Consider the following 16,388-nt stretch of genomic DNA (forward strand, 5'->3'; position numbering starts at 1 on the left):
ACGGAGGCCTGAAGACAACGCATGAACTGAAAGCAGGATTTGTTGAAACAAAGGCCGGGATTCTCCACCGGCGGGTTCTCCGTTACGCCGGTGCCCGGGGGTTTCCCGGCGGCGTGGGGCTGCCCCACAATGGGAAAACCCCATTGACCGGCTGGCGAAACGGAGAACCCCGCCGGCCGGTCGGGGCAGAAGTGTGGCACAGCGGGATGGGGAATCCCGGCCAAAGACTCTGCCACTTCAGGAAAGGTGTGAGTACCGTATTTTAAAAACTACAGGAAAACCAGTACAGGCTGTGAAACAAAGACTGTGACCGACAACTTTACTGTGAAGAACGTATGCGAAGAGCCATCTTCTGAAGCAAAGGCTCTTTTCTCTTTCACTTGCGTTTTTTTCTCCTTTTCCACACCTGTGTGTTTGTCTGACTTGTGAGTGTGTGTAGAAAGTGGGAATGCAAGTTAAACTTGGAGTTATGTATTTAGTAATAGTCACCCCACTGTATTTGCTGCATATTTCATATAGTTCTTGTTATAAATAAACAGTAATTGTGCTTAAACTTACAAACCTGGTACTGGAATTGTTGGACAGCCAAGGGCCAAAGACTCTGGGCATGATCCAATGGCCACGCTGCGCCTGAACACCAACTCGCCAAGACGCTGCGTGGCTGAATGAAGCCAGGAGATCCCATTCGCTACCGGGATGTACCCAGCTCGCAACACCTTGTAAATTCCTACGCGATCTCGTGAGACCTTGCAATGAAAATCCTGCCCATTGTGGGCGGGATCACTTTTTGGCAAATCTGCACATTAGAATGAGACAGCTAGTTTCACTCTAACACAAAGATACCCAAGGTACCTGGGGCTTTGGGATTCGTCCCATTTGCCTCGGAGATCTCGGGCAAGCGCAGTTCAGCACTGGTCCCCACAAACGGGAACCAGGCGGAACAGCTCTTGTGGTCTGCATGCCATTTGGGCAGGGTGATGTCCTGGCACTGCAGGTGCCATTTGGGCACCCTGGCCAGCCTGGCAGCACCAAAGTGCCCAGGCTGCATTGCTAGCTGACTTGGGTACTGCCAGGGTGCCACGTAGGCATTCTTTGCACTCGAGCGATCAGGCCGGGGTGCTGGGATGGGGAGGGGTGGACGACCCTCCCATAGTCTGTTTGGGCTGGGGGGGATTGCTTCGGGGGCCTTGGAGATTGGGACGCCATTTAAAAATGGTGTCCTGATCTCTCACTACACTGGGGAGTTCCGGCAAGCGGAGCTCCCCACTATACAAAATGGGACCATGTGCGGCCTTGGCCCCGCGTTCCCCGCTGAGGCCCCTTATACAATGCGAGTCGTGAGGATAGCCATATGATTCTTGGGGCTTCGAGTGCTGGGAAATACGCGGCTAAACCCACTCACTAAGGCACTTTGTTCCCATTTAGTTGCATGGAGCCCTTTGGGTATTTTTATAAGAATTATGCGTTTTTATAATTCACTTGTGTTGTGACTCTGGAACGACTGGGGCTGGAATTGACTCCCTCCGATCACTTGCCCAGGGTGTCGTAACAGTGTGTATTTGTGTGTGTGCATGTGGTGTGAGTTAGTGTGTGTGAGGAATCTGCATATTTGTGTTTGTGCAGACATGAATAAATGTCTAAGAGTGTGTGTGCGTTAGACAGTTTGTATTTATGTGTGCCTGTATGGATTAGTGTGCTGAAGTGTGTGTGTCTATTTTTGAGTGCGTGTGAATGTGATTGAGGATAGTTGTGAGTGGGAGGGCTGTCGTTTACATAAACAGCAGCAATTTTTCACTGACGGTAATTTTAAAATGTTCTATCAGAGGTGATTTTTCCAGATTTGGGCGATCGCGCTGCTTAACTGACCTCACTGCAGTGGAAAGAATCAGCTGTAATTTTTGCTCCTCATTGTTGTTCCTGGAAGGGCGTCAGATCAGGCACAGCTATGATGACCTCGACAGTCAAATTGAATAGCAACTCTCATAATAGAAGCCCACATACCCAGTTGGGTCAAGATACTGGAAGTGCCGGTTGCCTGTGTAGTGGTCACCCCAGAGAGTGATCAGGAGAGGAGTTGTGGAGGGAAGAAAGTTACACGAAAAAGAAACTTTGCCACCTCATGAAATAAATAAAAGTGTTTTTGAATATTCAATCTATACCATTGGGACTTCAGAGCATGCAGGCTGGAAAGTCATTTCTAGCTGATCCAACATTGCTTCGATAAACAAAAGTAGTGGCCAAGTCTTGATTCGGGGATGTATGCAAAATATTTCAATCAATAAGTTACACAATCGACGAGTGGAGATATTGATGGCGATATTGGTGGCATTTGACTCCTTCTGCTCCTGATCATAACTTGTTCTGTTACAAAGTACTTCAATTTTCTCAGTGGAGTAAAGTAGATCAAGTATCCTCAAGTATGGCTTTTATGTTCTCCCTCTCCCTCTTCAGGCCTATGTGAGTCTGAAACTTCCTGCAACTGAGAGGATGTCGGCCTGATTTGTTCTTAGGCCACGGCCACTCTGTTTTCCTACCCCACTTACCCCCTCCGATCACTGCTTGGCATGTCCGCCAGAGGACGCAGATAGGAACTCTGCAGTTGCTGCATTGTATCGAACCTCATTTGCTGACCACACGATTTGCCAGGAACATTTTGCAGGATTCAGTATTTGCGCAGATCATTAACAGTTTCAGACATGACTGCATTATCAGTGCGGATTCCAACCTGCAAAAGCACGAAGCATAGACAGGTGGCAGCTGCCTGTAAGAGCTAAAATGACCCAAGGCAGCATTGTGGCACAGTGGTTAGCACTGCTGCCTACGGTGCTGAGGACCCGGGTTCGAAGCCCAGCCCTGGGTCACTGTCTGTATGGAGTTTGCACATTCCCCCCGAGTCTGCGTGGGTTTCACACTCAGTCATTTGTTTGGGCCCTGGGGTGTTTCTCTCTGGGCAAGCCCACACTTAGAACAATTTTCATCATTGAAGAGCTGGCCAGACCGGCTCCTCAGAGATCAGGCCAACATTTTGAAAGGATGCCAGATCTCTAAGTGGGCTTGACGCACCCCCTACCTCCTGCAGGCAATGTCACCCCACACACATGGACATTACCCCACAACCCCTATGGGGTCACTGAGGGCTCCCCCCCTTTTCAGGCTTCCCCTCCACCCCTTACTTCCCACCCCGGTTCAGGACCCCAACTCTCCACCCCCCCCAACCTTCCGGAAGGCCCATCACACCCACCTTTCCCCCCCCCATCTTTCATACCCCTGTCATCCCTCCTTTCATGGACATCGTGAGATCTGGTTAGTGTTGAGAGGCGTTGCTGCCTTCGGGGATCCCGGAGGAGATCTCTCCCGGCATTTACCGGCCGTGACCCACTCCAATTCCGGCGGGATGCGTCCGGTAAATCGTGCCCTATGTTTTTAGAACTTGTCTTACACAAGTTCGAACGAACTCTCTTGATTGGCGCATAGTGAAGAAAGCACATCTAGATCCTACCACTTGCAAGCATTAATTGTTGCAGAAAAGGAGACATCCTTCCATCAAATTTGGTGTAAATTTTTGATCTGATCCAAACGGTTGAAATCACAATCCTCCCACTGACCTGCAGGCAGCCACAGAGGTTAGCTTTTCTCTGTATCTCCATCTGGTTAAATCTGCAAATTTAACACAATATCCCTTGATTCAAATTCCTTTGAATCAGTGATGATCAGCTCAATGTGTCTGTGCGGGCCAAATAAAGCAAAAAGAAATTAGTCTCTCATTTTAATCCCACCTTCCAGCACCTGATCTGTTCCCTTGCAGGTTACAGCACTTCAGGTGCAGATTTAGGTAACTTTAAAATGAGTTGAGCATTTCTGCCTCTACCGCTAATTCGGGCAGTGAGTTCCATTCCTCTATTCTTCTACCAATAATCTTAAATCTATGACCCCCTGGTAATTGACCTCTCAGCTGGAGCAAACAGGGGTGGCACAGTGGTTAGCACTGCTGCCTCACGGCGCCAAGGACCCGGGTTCGATCCCTCGGCCCCGGGTCACTGTCCGTGTGGAGTTTGCATATTCTCCCCGTGTCTGCATGGGCCTCACCCACACATCCCCAAAAGAATGTACAGAGTAGGTGAATTAGCCACGCAAAATTGCCCCTTAATTGGAAAAAAAAAGAATTGGTTACTCTAAATTCATTTTACAAAAAGCTAGAGAAAACAGTGGCGGGACTCTCCATTTCTGAGATTGGGGCTGGATTGTCCGATTTTGCGGCCATGTCCGGAGGGAGCGTCTGGTGGGGGCTAGCAGCCACACCACGTAGAGCCCCCGGCTTTATCTGCAGATTCGGATGCTGAATGGCGCATGCACACGGCAGCGGCGTGTGGCGGCCACACCATGCTCGGGCCCGGCCTGCCAGATAGTGCCCTCCTGTAAACCCCCTCGCCACCCCTGGACCACACCCCACCAGTCCCCCCAGCACCCGTCGAAGCCCACCCTGCCAGCAGTATGGCTCCCCCCACCCCCCCCCCCCCCGACTGTGGTGGCGCTGGACACAGTCCGTAGCCGCCACACGAGGTCCCCGAAAATTGAGAGGACATGCGACCGACGCCGTCGGGGAGTTGGCCCATCGGGGGCAGGACTCAGGTGACGTCCCGAGGCCGTCCCAAAGTCGTGCGGCGTACTCCTTGAGAACGCCGTTTTTGAGGGGGCGGAGCATCTGAAAAACAGCGCCACCCCCGATATCGCTGGCTAAAAACGGATTCTCTGCCCAATCTCCGAACGCGATTTAGGGCATTGGCAATCGGAGAATCCCGCCCTAAGTGTTGAAGCCAACGCAGAATTTGTGGATTTTCACGACATCAAAACTGGGGCCGAACCTGGATCGATTCAGTGACTGGAGGGGCGAGCACCGGTGCGGCGTGGAACACAATCGATTCCATTGAAAAACAGTGCGGGGTTCACCGGGTCCGTGATTGACACTCGGGAGGCTGACAAGCTGCAGCCGCACATACACATTACACTCCCCACACACACTCATCCCAGCCAACTAGATGGCACTGGTTGCGCTGGGGCACACCCATGCAGCTGATGGGTCAGCTGGGGCCAGAGGGCACCAGGGGGGTGGCTTGGGGGACACCTATACTAATTATGGCACTTAAGTTCACAGTGGTGTGGGCAGCTGCATGGCTGCCTTGCCGGCTGTGGCAATGGGGTTCTGTGCCCATCCACCCCGATCCCACAGCCAATCGCCTGGCCAACCCCCCGGGCAGCGGCACAAATGTCAGCAAATTATAGCGATGTTGCACACTTATTCGTGGGCGCCCAGGGATTCCAGCCGCGCTGGTCGGGGGCCGTTAACAGCGCCCCCCCCCCGGCGATTCTCCGGGCCCCGATGGGCGAGTGACCAACGAGTTTGGCCGAGTCCCGCCGCCGTGGGTTACACAGGTCCCACACGGTGGGATCTGGAAGGTGAGTCTGCGGGGGCCGTCCTAGAGGGGGTCAGGAGAATCCGACCCCGGGGGGGGGGCCACGGTGGCCTGGCCCGCGAAGGGGGGGACCCACGGTGGCCTGACCCGCGATCAGGGGTATATTTTACTCCGTGCCGGGCCCCTGTAGGGCTCCGCCATATTGCCCGAGGGCCGGCGTGGAAAAGGGAACCCTTGCGCATGCGCAGAAATACGCCAGCCGTTCCGCGCCGGCTGGAGCTACGGGGACCACTCCGGCGCCAACCTAGCCCCCCGAGGAAGGGGAGAATTCCTGACTTTCGGGGACCGTTGACGCCGGCGTGCGGACATAGCCCATTATTAGAAAATCCTGCCCCATATGTCCCTCAGCAGCCGCACCGGTGGTTTCATGATTTTGTAAAGCACACGTGAACTGCGCTGTCAGGAATGCAGCCCATTGGAGGCGGAGAATTGTGGAGTTCCCAGAGAATACTGGGTCGGGACCCCTAATGATATGCAAACAGCGTTTAAGTGCATCCCGGAATGCATTTACATCGCTATCTAGGTGATGGATAATTGTGATTTGGCATCAAATTGGCGGCCACCGCGATTTTAGCATTGGAACCTATTCTACGCCCAATCACCTTGCCCGATTCTGGCGTCGGCCAATGGAGAATCCCGCCCCAGGTCTTTCCTGTCTACATTATCTAGGCCCCTCATAATTTATACATCTCAATTAGGTCACACTTTGGCCAGCCGATCTTTCCTCATAGCTACAATTTTCATACCCTGGCAACATTCATGTAAATCTCCTCTGCACTCTCTCCAGAGAAATTTTGTCCTTCCTGTAATATGGTGACCAGGGGCGAAATTCTCCCGAAACGGCGCGATGTCCGCCGACTGGCGCCCAAAACGGCGCCAATCAGACGGGCATCGCGCCTCCCCAAAAGTGCGGAATGCTCCGCATCTTTGGGTGCCGAGCCCCAACATTGAGGGGCTAGGCCGGCGCCGGAGAAATTTCCGCCCCGCCAGCTGGCGGAAACGGCCTTTGTTGCCCCGCCAGCTGGCGAGGAAATGACATCCCTGGGCGGCGCATGCGCGGGAGCGTCAGCGGCCGCTGACAGTTTCCCATGCATGCGCAGAGGAGGGAGTCTCTTCCGCCTCCGCCATGGTGGAGACCGTGGCGGAGGCGGAAGGGAAAGAGTGCCCCCACGGCACAGGCCCGCCCGCAGATCGGTGGGCCCCGATCGAGGGCCAGGCCACCGTGGGGGCACCCCCCGGGGCCAGATCGCCCCGCGCCCCCCCCAGAACCCCGGAGCCCGCCCACGCCGCCTTGTCCCGCCGTTCAAAAGGTGGTTTAATCCACGCCGGCGGGACAGGCAATTTATCGGCGGGACTTCGGCCCATCCGGGCCGGAGAATCCAGCGGGGGGGCCCGCCAACCGGCGCGGCCCGATTCCCGCCCCCGCCGAATATCCGGTGCCGGAGATTTCGGCAACCGGCGGAGGCGGGATTCACGGCAGTCCCCGGCGATTCTCCAACCCGGCGGGGGGTCGGAGAATGACGCCCCAGAACTGTACACAAAACTCCAGCTGAGGCCTAATCGGTGTTTTGTACAGTTCCAGCATTACACCCCTGTTTTTGTATTCAATGCATCATTCAATAAAGGAAAACATTCTGGATGCTTTCTTGACCACCTGTCCCGCCACCTTCAGGTACCTGTGGACATGCACTCCAAACTCTCTTGTTTCTTCACCAAAATCCTCCCGTTTACTCTATGCTTTATTTTCATTTCCCAAATACATTACCTCACACTTTTCCAGATTGAATTTCATTTGCCACTTTGCCGCCCATTCAACCAAACTATTAATATAATTCGGGAGACAACAGCTACCCTCTTCACTATCAAACTGCATGGGCAAATTTCCCAATTATGCCTCCCACACTTAAGTCCAAATCATTAATATATATAACAGATAGCAAGGGACCCAACAATGAGCCCTGTAAAATAACACTGGAAACTGCTTCCATTTACAAAAAGATTCATTGACCATTACCCTGCGTTTCCTGTTGCTGAGCCAATTTTGAATGCAACTTGCCACCTTCTCCTATCTCCCATGGGATTTCACTTTCCTGAACAGTCTGCCATGTGGGACCTTGTTAGATGCCTTATTGAAATCCATGCAGACGATATCCACTGCATTACCCTCATCAATCCTCCTTGGTACTTCCTCAAAATATTTGATTAAGTTCGTAAGACGCAATCTACCCCTAACAAAACCATGCTGACTATCCCTGATCAATCAGTGACTTTCCAAGTGATGGTTTATTCTATCACTCAGAATAGTTTCCAATAATTTTCCTGTCAAGTCAGACTAAGCGGTCTATAATTTTCTGACTCTCCTCACACCTTTATAAATAATGGTACAATGTTGCAGACCTCCAATCCTCTGGAACTTCACCTGTACCTAGTGAGGATTTGAAAATGATCCTCAGGCTGTCAGCTATTTCTCTCCAGTACTTTTTCTCTCATTATGCTTATTGGATCTAATATTTCACACTCCTCCTCTTTATGCCTGCGTTATCCCTCTCCTAGGTGAAACAGAGACAAAGTACTCATTGTGAACCCTACCCACATCTTCAGCATCAACGTATACGTTACCTTGCCCATCTCTGATAGGCCTGACCTTTTCCTCAGTTATTCAGGCCCGACCCTATCCTCAGTTATTTAGACATGACCCTTTCCTCAGTTTTTCAGACTGAACCCATTCCTCAGTTATTCAGGCCCGACCCTTTCCTCATTTGTTCAGGCCTGACGCATTCCTCAGTGTTTCAGGCCTGACCCATTCCTCAGTTTTACAGGCCTGACCCATTCCTCAGTTTTTCAGGCCCGACCCTTTCCTCAGTGCTTCAGGCCTGACCCAATTTTCACTTATTCAAGCCTGCCCCATTCCTCAGTGCTTCAGGCCTGACCCTTTCCTCAGTTTTTCAGGCCCGACCCTTTCCTCAGTTTTTCAGGCCCGAACCTTTCCTCAGTTGTTCAGGCCTGACCAATTCCTCAGTTATTCAAGCCTGATCCATTCCTCAGTTTTTCAAGCCTGACCCATTCCTTAGTTTTTCAAGCCTGACCCATTCCTCAGTTGTTCAGGCCTGACCCATTCCTCAGTTGTTCAGGCCTGACCCATTCCTCAGTTGTTCAGGCCTGACCCTTTCCTCAGTTTTTCATGCCCGACCCTTTCCTCAGTTGTTCAGGCCTGACCCATTCCTCAGTTATTCAAGCCTGATCCATTCCTCAGTTTTTCAGGCCTGACCCAATCGTAGGTTATTCAGGCCTGACCCTTTCCTCAGTTATTCAGGCTTACCCTTTCCTCAGTGTTTCAGGCCTGACCCAATTTTCAGTTGTTCAAGCCTGACCCATTCCTCAGTTGTTCAGGCTGACCCATTCCTCGGTTTTTCAGGCCCAACCCTTTTCTCCGTTTTTTAGACCCAACCCATTCCTCAGTTTTTCAGGCCCAACCCTTTTCTCAGTTTTTCAGGCCCAACCCATTCATCAGTTTTTCAGGCCTGATCCATTCGTCAGTTATTCAGGCCTGACCCTTTCCTCAGTTTTTCAGGCCCAACTCTTTTCTCAGTTTTTCAGGCCTGATCCATTCCTTAGTTACTCAGGCCTGACCCTTTCCTCAGTGTTTCAGGCCTGACCCAATTTTCAGTTATTCAAGCCGGGTCGGATCAAGTAAAACCCCAAGGCTTTTTACTCTTATGTGAGAAATAAAAGAATGACCAGGGTGAGGGTAGGGCATTCGCTCGTCTCCCAGCAAAATGGCTGATCAGTTTTGCAGTCCAAACCATGATGGAGTTATTGGCTTGCAAATTTGTTTCATTCTTTTATTTTTCCTTTTGTAATTGTATTCTGCCTTTAGTCTTTTGGGACCTCCCTACTCTTCAGGAACCAGAGGGGCTTTGGAGAAAGCAGAGAGAATCGTTCCCAGTGCCCTTGGGAAATACCATAGGTCACACCAGACAATGGGCACTTTGATACGGGGTCTGTGGAAATGTAAATCTGTAAGGAGGAAGAATAGGCATTCTGATGAGAGGAGTACCTTCCATTAACTGGGGGGGGGGGGGGTCTGAAAAAGGGTTTTAATCAAATTTTCCTTCTGAGCTTGATCAGAGAGAGCTTGGTAACCAGAGGCTCAAGTGCTATTTAACCCTTGTTGACTTCATGCAGTGTTTAGATTTTGAGAGCCCGTCCCTGCGATGAATACTTCAATCTGGTTCCCGGCAGCTTTTAGAAGTTTTGCCAAAGTTAGTTTGTCTGCTCTGGCGCTGTTACTGCAATTCTTTCGCATTCACAACCCTTTTCATGTGGTTAGTACACGCTGTCCAGTTTTTTTGAAAAGGTAGAGAGATATTGAGATAATTTTAATAGGAAATAGTTTCTTTTCATTTGGTCGTGTCCAAGTGATTTCTTCCCACAACACGCCTCTCACGGGTGATGGTGACAGCAGTGACTGAAGACTGTAGGTTAGAATGGCTTTTGGTGGCATTAGTGAATGAATGCTTAAAGGTTTTGTGTGACATTCCTCTGTCTGCTAATTTAAAATAAATGAGTTAACACCTTTGTTAAGAGGGCAGACAGATGAACATTGGATGAATGCATGTTATTACCAACAGTCATCTCTGGTCCTGTATTTTGTGATGCCTTCGAACTGACAGAAAGTGGAAGGACAGCCGGCATATGATAGATTAATTTAGATGTGGGCATTAAATTAAAATAGGTGTGATCAGAACACACAAGAAAGGAAACTGATGCAAAGGAAACAGGAAAGGGAGAAAATAGAGGGAGGAGAGAGACATACAGAGAAAGATGAAATGAAGGAATGGGAAGAGAGAATGAAAAACAGGGGGATTTGGAGAAAAGAGAGGGAAGGAAGCAATAAAGAGAGAGTACATAAGAGGTTTAGATAAAGCACTGATCAGAGAGAGGGAAGAAACAAATAGAAAAATGAGAGCGAAGGAAAGAGTAGTAAGAGGGAGAAAGAAGAATGAAGAGAGGAGAGAGAAAAGCGGAGACAGCACAAAAGATCAGAAACTAATGAATATAGGAATAAATAGAGGAAACAATGGAACAGACAGTGGAAGACACATATAATAATAGATAGCAGCCACAAATTGTATTTGAGGATCTGTTCAGCTTAATTACTTTTGTGCCAGCGATGCTTAATTCTAAAGGCAATTATGGAAATATTTGAGAATTGGCGCTTTTGTTTGGAAGTGATGTGTTGGAACACAGACTAGCTTGGTAAGAAAAGAGATGCTGTCACTTGCTTAACAACTTGCATTTATTAACGGGGGCGATTATGAGCCCGCGTTAGCCGTCAGCAAGAATGGTGACATGGGTGCAACATACAGCGCGAATTGGGCAACGCAATTCTTGCCGGCAAGATCATATTTTCCGATTTTCCAGGCACCTCACCGGTGATGTAATGTGAATCCCACCAGGGAATGCCGGGAGCCTCATTTAAATACATCAGCATATCATTAGCGAGCCCTACTGCCAGGACTTCCCCCTCACTGAAAAGTCATTGGTCGCTGGCATGACAACACGCTGGCGTGATGTACAGCAGCTGTACGAAAACAAGAACCTGCCAACCTCACCTCCGAAGAGGATATTGGACGTGAGCGTTCAGGTCGTCATTACCATCCAGGGTACCAGTGGCAGAGGGGGCAGTGGAGAGGGCACGGGAGCCCAGATACGTTCAATTTGGTGTCAGAAGGGCTCTGTCTCGGCATATCGGGAGTGGTGGGGGGGGGGGCGGGGGCGGGTTGCTCGCAGGCCTTAGCTGTCCTTCATGTTTGTGAGTCTCTGCGTTACATGAGGTCTAGCAGCAGGTTTTCAGGTAGCACTTCCCACATCCTCCTTGTGGCGATATCACCACTGAGGGATTGTTCTTCCAGAGTGGCAGCTGGAAAGTGGGTGGGAGCAAATGAATCCACAGGGGTCAACTGTGAGGTTCATGGATGGGGTCCTGTGAGATGCCAGGCTGCATGGGCACAGTGGGGGGTCTTTGACAAGTGTTGGTTCCTAGCTTCATGAACGCTGAAGACCCTCACATGCGGGGAGGATAACTGCAGTAAGAATGAACCCCCACATTCAGGCAGCACTGTGAAGCTTGAGGGCATGAGCTGTTTGGAAGTTCAAGGCCACAGGTTATGGAGGCCAGGCTCTCAGGGAATATGTCTGGGTGGCTGGCTGGTCAAATTGGAAGGCTCTTTAATCAGCAGCCCATGAGAGCTGTGAGATTGAGGCTGCCCTCTAAGGATGAAGTTGACATGCTAATTGCAATCTTCACATGCTTCAGGGGCACCTCACCTCCCACATGGAGAAGCCAGTTACCTAGTCAGCTCCCTGACTCTTCCCAGGCAAGACAATTGTGCCAATCTTCCATTGGGCAGGAGATACAGAAGTCTGAGAACACGCACAAACAGACTCAAAAACAGCTTCTTCCCCGCTGTTACCAGACTCCTAAATGACCCTGTTATGGACTGACCTCATTAACACTACACCCTGTATGCTTCATCCGATGCCAGTGCTTATGTAGTTACATTGTATACCTTGTGTTGCCCTATTATGTATTTTCTTTTATTCCCTTTTCTTCCCATGTACTTAATGACCTGTTGAGCAGAAAAATACTTTTCACTGTACCTCGGTACACGTGACAATAAACAAATCCAATCCAATCCAATCTAGTCTGCATTGTAATGCCTGAGTGTGCCACTGATTGGCACTCAATTGTTAACCCAACTGCAAGCATTGAACTCCAAGGCTAATACATCTCCATGACAGAGAGGTTTACACACATGTGGCTCCCAATGCAAAGTATTATCATAGAATCATAGAATTTACAGTGCTGAAGGAGGCCATTCGGCCCATCGAGACTGCACCGGCCCTTGGAAAGAGTAAGCTACTTAAGTCCATGCCTCCACCCCAGCTCTGTAACCCAGTAACCCCACCTAACCTTTTGGACACTAAGGGCAATTTAGCATGACCACTCCACCTAACCTGCACATCTTTTGACTTTGGGAGGAAACCGGAGGGAAGAGGCTATCGTGTGACAGGGAAGGGAGTGAGGTTCATTGGAAAGGCACTCATATTATGGTGAAGACACTTACCAATCAGTCCGTTCAGGACATGATGGGTGACTGCAACTCGTTCCCCTGAGAGGTTAGAATCCAGGGGCTGGATACTCCTTTGGCGGAATTCTCCACTTCGCCGGCAGCGCACTCACGCCCGCGGATTTCCCGACGGCCTGGGTGCCCCCAATGGGAAACACCATTGGCCGGCTGCCGGGATGGAGGGGCGCGCCGCACCAGCAAACGGGGGCAGATGGAGGGAGAATCCCGCCCCAGGTCCACTGAATGCAGTCAACTGCCCTAACTCCTCATCTTCATTCAGGTGGAGTTCAGAAGGGCAACTTTGGGGAAGAGGCTATCGTGTGACAGGGGAGGGAGCGAGGATCATTGGAAAGGCACTCACATCGAGTGATGCGCATGGATGGATGTCCCAGATCCTGGGAGGGCTGTGGTTCAAGGTCGTGTCAGGGCTCCTCATCGTTCACTTTGATGTTCTTTTCCTTTCACTTGTTCACTTGGGAGAGTCATGGAGCCAGTCGAGCTGGCAGTTCTTTTTTTAAAATATAAATTTAGGAAAGTGAGAAGGCATTAGTGCATCACAGGGGTTGACTGATGGGGGAAAGGTAACACATGTGTGGCTTGCATCATGGCTGCATGTGTTGAGGGTTCTCACTTCTGTCTCTTGCCCCCACCTCTCCCTCTGCACAAGTGTAGTCGTGCTCTTCACCGGTCAGCTGAAGGGCTCTCACCTCAAAGGGTGTTGGTGTTCTCAGCTCGGGCATGTCTCCGGTAGGTTGTGCCCACTCACGCCAGTTGTGCTCAAGTTTGACCTGAAATGAGACAGATGGGGAGAGTGCGGTCAGGAATCCTGCCAGGTCAGATGGTGATGAAGCTTGACATGCGTGGGAGGTGAGTGGGAGCGGGAATGATGAGGAGCAGATTATCTCCTGGGGGGATAATGAGGGGGGGTGGGGGGGGGCAGAATGGCATGACAAGTATTGGGACCCCGTGATAGAGAGAGAACAGCATGGAGGTGTGATGGGTGTGTTAAGGGGTGCAAGAGGAGCTGCGAGGAGGCCGATTTACCTAGGCTGCACGAAGAAGGTAATAAGGGAATTCACCTTCTTCCAACACTGCAGCCCTGACCTCTTATGGACTAAAAACTTGGTTAAAGAGGCCATGGAATGATTTGAACACCAGGATGGGAATTTTAAAATCAAGGTGTTGTCGGTCTGGGAATTATTGTTAGTCAGTGAGTACAGGGGTGATGGGTGAGCAGGATTTGGTCCTTATTAGAACACAGGCAGCAGAGTACTGGATGAGCTCAAGTGTGTAGTGGTTGGAGATTGGGAGATTGACCACAAGAGTAATGGCTGTTCAATGGCAGACAAACTGAGGCAGAAACTGGTAGTCTTTGTGATGGAGAGGAATAAAAGGCTTCGCTCAGGGTGAAAGATACAGAGTGAGGATGGTAACCATGTATGTTTTTTAAAAAATTTTTTTCGAGTACCCAATTCATTTTTTCCAATTAAGGGACAATTTAGCGTGGCCAATCCACCTCCCTGCACATCTTTGGGTTGTGGGGGCGAAACCCTCGCAAACACGGGGAGAATGTGCAAACTCCACACAGACAGTGACCCAGAGCTGGGATCGAACCTGGGACCTCGGTGCCGTGAGGCAGCAGTGCTAACCACTGCGCCATTGTGCTGCCCTAACCCTGTACGTTTTTAACCCTCTCCAACCAGGAGCACAGGGAGCTGCAATCATTTTTGAGTCTTACATCAATTAACTCAGAATGGGAATCTAATCTCTGTCCATCCTTATGTCAGTGGATCGATATTGCTTTGGGACTGCATTTAACAACTAATGCATTGGTGGAGCTTGTGTGGTCCTCTTTCAATTGTAGGATACAATGCAGGAACAGGAAAAGAACCATTAGAATTGAAAGGCACAATCCGACAGAGAAAACAGACTGGAATTTCAAAATCAGTGATTTCCCCTTTTAAAGCATTTCAGCCCGTTGACTTTAAACGATGCAATAGAAGTAGATACCATTAAAACTGAGATGTCCAATATCAGATACTTTATATTTTATTAATTTAATAAGAATCTTTCTTTATTTTTTAAAAATTGTCTCACGTACAAAATATTGGCTAGTCTTATGAACCAGTCTTGTTCCTGTTCCTGAAGTCAGGCACGGACTGGGAGTGAACAGAGACCCCAACAACTGTGTAATGTAGATCCTATACATCGGAAAGGATAAACAGAAAGCTGTTTGTGGGGCCCGAAATGGTACGACCTTAATTGGCAATGTCAGAGCTGATCAATAGAAACTCTTTGTTAATTGGTGATTTGATACAGTGTTAATACTCTATTTTGCAGGGTATTTTAATCAATTGAATGAGAGAAGGAAGGATTTATAATTAACCTGATCTCAGGTGTTCTCAGTGAGTGCAGCTTTCTGATAATCGAGAATAGTTTTCTGTATTAAGAAATGACTTGAACCTTGTGGTTAGAATCCCTACGGTGTGATGGATGCCATTCGGCCCATTGAGTCAAACTGACCCTCAGAAAGAGCACCCTACCTTGGCCCACTCCCCCGTCCTATCCCCACAACCCAAACTACACATCTTTGAATTATAGAATTTACAGTGCAGAAGGAGGCCATTCGGCCCATCGAGTCTGCACCAGCCCTTGGAAAGAGCACCATATTTAAGCCCACACCTCTGCCCTATCCCCGTAACCCTGTAACCCCACCTAACCTTTGGACACCAAGGGGCAATTTAGCATGGCCAATCCACCTAGCCTGCACATCTTTCGACTGTGGGAGGAAACCGGAGCACCCGGAGGCAACCCACGCAGACACGGGGAGAAAGTGCAAACTCCACACAGACAGTCACCCGAGGCCGGAATTGAATCCGGGTCCCTGGAGCTGTGAGGCAGCAGTGCTAACCACCATGGCGCCCTTGTGGTTGGTTGTCACACCATTGGTTCTGACTATCCCAGGGGTTTATCCCTCTGAGTGACCATAGTAAAATTCTCATAGTTTATCTGTATATATGTATGTGTGGGCCTACATTAAAAAAAAATTAAATTTAGAGCATCCAATTATATTTTCCAATTAAGGGGCAATTTAGTGTGGCCAATCCACATACCCTGCACATCTTTGGGTTGTGGGGGTGAAACCCATGCAGACACGGGAAGAATGTGCAAACTTCTCATGGACAGGGACCCGGGGCCGGGATCGAACCCGGGCCCTCGGCGCCGTGAGGCGTCAGTGCTAACCACTGCGCCACCTGGGGCTTCATTAAAAAAAAAATTGGTTTGATCCTGATCCAATTTTCTGCCAATTCTGTTGATGGTTCTTTAGGGGTGCCAGCTGCCCCTTTGATACTTCTGCTGAAGTAGCAATTCTTCCTGAGTGTCCCAGGTTCGATTCCGGCTTGGGTCACTGTCTGTGCGGAGTCTGCATATCCTCCCCGTGTGTGCGTGGGTTTCCTCCGGGTGCTCCTGTTTCTTCCCACAGTCCAAAGATGTGCAGGTTCGGTAGATTGGCCATGCTAAATTGCCCTTCGTGTCCAAAATTGCCCTTTGTGTTGGGTGGGGTTACTGGGTTATGGGGATAGGGTGGAAGTGTTGACTTTGGGTAGGGTGCTCTTTCCAAGAGCTGGTGCAGACTCGATGGGCCGAATGGCCTCCTTCTGCACTGTAAATTCTATGATAATCTATGAATTGTTGGAAGGTATTCCACTGCATCGGGCATCACAGACTGACCTAATCCTGTTCTCACCTGACAGTTAACAGATATACATTTCCCAGTAGGTGT

General features: G+C 49.9%; 1 protein-coding gene across 1 annotated transcript in view; it reads left to right on the forward strand.

Moving 5' to 3' along the window:
• Positions 1-16,388, forward strand: part of mn1b (meningioma 1b) — a 299,249-nt gene that overhangs the window by 95,337 nt on the left and 187,524 nt on the right. The gene's annotated exons all lie outside the window — the stretch shown is intronic.

Source organism: Scyliorhinus torazame, chromosome 1 (genome assembly GCF_047496885.1).
Source record: "Scyliorhinus torazame isolate Kashiwa2021f chromosome 1, sScyTor2.1, whole genome shotgun sequence".
Lineage (NCBI taxonomy): Eukaryota > Metazoa > Chordata > Chondrichthyes > Carcharhiniformes > Scyliorhinidae > Scyliorhinus > Scyliorhinus torazame.